Raw genomic sequence first — 5,614 nt, 5'->3', positions numbered from 1 at the left:
CGTAGGATTCTGATTTTAATCATATATATTTCTGTATTTCTGTATATATCATATATATATATATATATATATATATATATATATATATATCTGTAATACTACACAATATAAATATAAATAATACATAAAATAATAATAATTTTATAAATATTATAATATTTATCTGTAATTTTACACAGTTTAATGAATATTTTGGAATATTTTCCAGTCAAGAATCAAACAATGATAGTTCTTATATCGAAGTGAGCGATTTGAATACAGTCGACTGCAATGACGATTGTAAGAACTTAAAAACAATCGAATAGTACCGGATTGTTACAGTAGTTCTAAATAAGCCACAACCCCTGTTACAACAACGTGTCCGATTGAGACGACATTGATAAACAAAACCGATCCGACAATGATTAGTTTCACAAACAATCCATGTAATCATCAATAGAATCGTTCGAATCTGATGAAAAAACTGGAGAGCAGGCCTTCCTGACTACTGGTTTGTATTCATTTAAATAGTAGTTACAAATTTTTCCCAATCACTTTCAATTCTACAGATATAGCAAAATGAAATGGAAATTTAACTTTTCGATAGACTATCATGACGTAGTAAATGTCCTATCATTTTAGATCTTTTAAGTTTTATGATATACCATAGTACTCTTTATTCCTTTACTCTATTAAATACTGCTTCATTCGTTATTCTATCAATACCGCTAACCCTTAAAATTTTACTATAATATCATATTTCGAAGGCTTCTAGTTTTTTTTTTCTATTGTACCGATTGATACATGTTTATCATCCATACAAGGCAATACTCCATATGCATATTTTTAAGAACTTTTTTCTTTTCTCTAAGGCCACACAGTTAGTGGTTAAAATGTGTTTATTATTTGTGGGTAGCCCTCTTCGCTTGTGCTATTCTATTTAGAATTTTATCTTTACTTCGGCCATCTTCCGTTATTTTACTTCCTAAATAATGAAAGTGATGTAATTGTTCTATGCGTGCGTTGTCTATATTTATATTAAGCTGTAGAGGGTTTGTCTTACTGCACACCATAACCATTGTCTTTTTTTTTTATTTAATCGCATTCCATATTTGTCCCATAATATTTTGTTTATATTAGTTAAGATCTTTAATTATATATCATATTATTTTATTTATTATTGAATTAGAGGTTTGCAGAGTATTTGATTTATGTGTACCTAGGTGGGCTGCAACACCATTACGCCCCGATTCCTTTTTACCTGATAAAACTACAACACCATTGCGTACCAAATAATAATATGTGTATATACTATGTATAATAGTTTATGTATAACATAAAATAAATATAAAATACATCATTGGCTTGGTTTAAAATTGATTTTTTCTAAATTACATTTATGCTAAATGTATATATTGAAATGGTCAGTAGCCGAAATTTTTTTTGTTCAATTGTTTTTTTTCTTAACTTATAGTCATTAGTCGATATTATTATTATAACTATTATTAGGCCAATCAACTTTTCATTTCGATTTTGAAAAAGTATGTATTGTATACATTATTTTATGTTGTACATAAATTATTATACATAGTATATACACATATAATTTGGTGTGCAATGGTGTTGTGATTTTATCAGGTAATAAGGGATCGGGGCGCAATCATGTTACAAATTATTTGCGCAATCGTATTGCACCGACCTAGGTGTAAGTTATGAAATGTCGCTATCAGGATCAATTTCACGTGATTCGGTGGGATCTTCAAAACTAGAGCCAGCATTAGTATCGTTGGAGTCACCTAAAAAATGTTCTTCCGTGTCTTCTAACCTTGAAATAACTCTATTAGTCTTGTTAAATTTTAAAAAAATAGAATTACGTGAACGTCATTGATTGTGACGATAGTAAAATATTGCGCAGTTGGTACAGTGTATGGGAGAACTACATTTAATCAATACTCTCAACTTTGTCAAATGACAATAATTCGGTAATAAAAAATATAATACATTTTTTACTACCAAATAATTATAATACTATGTATGAGCTCACATGTGTATAATAACGAGTTAAAAAATATAGTGCGAATGCAGCGCTCGATGTGTAGCAATCGTTATATGAATTATATGTGGTTAAGTAATTGATGTAATACAATGTTAGGCTACTTACACAAAAAATAAATATAATAAGAATGTGTTATTTTTGCAAGCTTGATCCTATAGTAATAGTTATCTTAAAGACATATTTAGTATTTTGACATAAAAATTTTAAAATATTTTGTTGATCATAGGGTAAAAATGTAAAAAAAATAATACATTTTTCTGTTATATAGGACAACCCCGAAAAATTGTTTGGTCCAAGAGCCTATTATATCTATTACATTTGTTTAAAATTTGAACTTTGGATACTATGCATCAAACTTAAGTCGAGATAAACAAAAAAAAACTAACAGATAAAAAATTGTTTTGTAAAGTCGATGTATTCTTTGTTTTATTTAAAATCTAAAAACTTCTTAAACATGTATAAAATATTGTTTTGGGGAAAAATGCTGCTTGAAGAAATATAAAAGTAATACATTTAATACATTAATACATTCACGAATCTAAACTTATATTTCTATAGAATCTTTTTACTTTATATTTAATTTACGTTTATTGATATTGGTATTTATTTTTATCAGAATTTGTCACAGAGCACTTGTTGATTATTTGTTAATTTACAAAAAATATTATTATATGTGTGAAAATTACTAAAAATCATATATTTTATATTTTTACTATATTCAAGATAATATTTTCTACAATGTTATCAAGACAGAATTAAATTAGCATTATTATTTAATTAGTTATACGTAATCTAACTAGTGGGTCATTTTAGTGACTCACCGGTCTGAAAGGGTTAATATTTATAAAAAAAATTACCAAAACTATTTAATGTAAGTTAAAATAAAAATAAATTTATAATAATAAATAAATAATTATTACAGTAAAAGAAATGCAATAGTAATGAGTAAATACAAAAATTAAATAAAAATAATGTTAAAAAATTATAACACAGTTAATGAGTACTTTACTCACGTAAAGAAAAAAAACCAATTGTAACACGGACAAAGAAAAAGACCCATAAAACAAGTGAGTTGTACGTTCACGGCGATCGACGTGTAGTCGCGGACACTTCGTAAACATCACCGTTTTAACTATGTTTTATGCGATAAAAAAAAAATGCATTTTCTGTGCGGTTATGAATGCCCAAAAACCGGAATGAAAGAAACTCATCCAGCAGCGAAAGGTATACTTTTATGTTGTATACATACTTGGATTTATTTATTCGGTTCTTGGTTCGACACGAAATGGATTTTCAATTTGTTGTATTACATATTTGTTTAGTGCAGTAGGCATTAAGTAATAAATTCCCGAAATCCCGAAATGTTTTTCCTTTGTTCACAATATATTTTGATTATAATATTTCGTTGATTTATGTCAACATTTATTCGATACCTGTAGACCTGACTAGTAGATCGTATCGTTTTTAACGGTATCAGGTCTTCAAATCGTTCCCATCCTTCGCGTACTTAAATATTTCGTTATTTATGGTTTTTACATTTTTTCATTTATCCTCGAAAAACCCAATCCATTGGGTGTTAGATTCTTTCTAGTACGATATCTTTGTGATGCTTTGTTTGTGCGTACACGTTGGGTATGGGGGCCTTGGTGGTTATTTCTCTGCGGGTGGTCGTACGGTCCATAGAGCCAAACTGTCGGTGACCGAATTCGAGCAGGTGTGACACAGTCGGTCTACACTAATCCCATTCGTTCATGATGCCCCATCCACTACAGTAATTGTCCGACGCAGCTATTATTGTTGATTACCTTAACATAAAGGAGAAATCGAAATCGGGTTTCTAATTTTTTTTTTTTTTTTTCATTTTGCAGTTGACTCGAACGAAACGAATGAAAAATTGCCATCGAATAATCCGGTAGTGTACCAGCGTAACCATATTTGATTATTCGATTCAAACCTACTTTTGCACAATCCACGGTAAGGAATACGTTGATTATTAATTTTACATCTAATAAATTAAATCGAAGAACGTAAGCTTGTGCTAAATCAAACTGGTTATTTATTCATTATTTTTATGTCAACTCAAGGAAATTCGTATAATGTTTTTCATATTTGTCTTTATATTTCATGGTTTTAACTCTTCGAATCCATATACAGTTTTTATATGCCTAATACGTGAACTGTTTTTTGGCAGTCCAATGTTAATTAATGATGATTGTTTTTTGTTAAAGCACGTATGCTTTTCTATATTCTTTTATGCAATTAAATTCATTATTTCAATTTTGAATCTCACTCAAACAAATTCATTAATTTGGTATTTTAAACGTCATTAATTTTACTAATTTAATTTGCAACATTTTAAATGTTGTTTTATTTTAAATAGAAATAAAAAATTGAAAAAATGAATAGATCAGTGTTATAAAACCTATTCGGATGATTGTTCCTTAGAAACATCACTATTGAAAATTTCATCTCAGAAGTTATAATTTATATACCTGTATGTATGTTTTCCCAATAAAATGAATCGATAGTCACCAAAAAAATAAATCAAAAAGTTGCTAAAATGTATATTTATGATTTAAAAGATCAACAAATATTTTGAACAATAAAAATCTCGTAATTTTATACTCCATATCGATCTCTGTACTCATCCAAAAGTTCGATTAGGGATGATTATGAAATTCTTGTTTACAACGTAACCATTATGATATCGTGAGTACGTGTTAGAGTCTAGTCAATTCGTTTTATGTTTCAATCAATGCTGCATTATTAATTTTGAAATTATTTAAATAGTTCACCGTCCACACCACTACTTCTTTGCTCCACAAAACAAATCAAACCGATAGTCTACAAGATTCAAGGAGGTGAACAATACGACCATCATGTTTTCAATTCTGCATCCTTTTCCGTCACCACCGTACCATACCCCATCGTACCGTGGGTTTTCGGCGCAGCCGATATGGCGTTTTCACGTCAACGACGATGACCTGGCCCTGGGCCGGGAGATCAAGGAGCAGGAGCAGAATGAGGAGGAGGAAGAGGATTAGTGGGAGGGGTTGATTTGCAGGAGGACAACGTGAACGATCGGCCCGGACGTTCCCAGGACCTGGGGTTTGAGCGTATTGATTGACCGCGCACAACAAGTGAGGGACCGGCGCACGCGCTCCAGCGACGGAAGCGCCGTCGATGTCAGCATCCGACGACCCGGCCTGCGCTTAAGGGATCTCGAACATTCCCAGGGACCCGTCGACTCACGCAACACGCTCGGAGCACGATATTTGTACGTCGCACGTCCTGTTGCTGTCATAATCTGACCGTTCCGGCCGCCATCAGATCGCCATCAGCCAAGCCACCCACAAGAATCGAAATCGTTTGGAGGAGTTCGCAGCCGTTCCGCACACCAGGTGTGGTACAACGACGTGGTACATCCGTTCGATGCACATGGTGGATGCCGAACGTCGAGCTGACGGTTTACCGAAATTTTTGTTTCTTCTCGCTATCTTAATATTGATTTGTTTTATTTTGCAAGACGACATTCTTCGCCGTCTGGTCATAGCCATTTTACAGGATTTAATCTTGGCT

General features: G+C 31.6%; 1 long non-coding RNA gene across 1 annotated transcript; it reads left to right on the top strand.

Annotated features, from left to right (window-relative positions):
• The first annotated feature begins 275 nt into the window (after positions 1–275).
• LOC112681583 lies at positions 276–5,581 on the top strand. The gene is made up of 3 exons (XR_003148412.1): positions 276–490; positions 3,904–4,009; positions 4,826–5,581. It is a non-coding gene; the product is annotated as an uncharacterized LOC112681583 (long non-coding RNA).
• The last annotated feature ends 33 nt before the right edge of the window (positions 5,582–5,614 follow it).

The sequence above is a fragment of the Sipha flava genome, unplaced genomic scaffold (genome assembly GCF_003268045.1).
Source record: "Sipha flava isolate LNK unplaced genomic scaffold, YSA_version1 192_pilon_pilon, whole genome shotgun sequence".
Lineage (NCBI taxonomy): Eukaryota > Metazoa > Arthropoda > Insecta > Hemiptera > Aphididae > Sipha > Sipha flava.
This window is presented reverse-complemented; position numbering and strand designations above follow the sequence as displayed.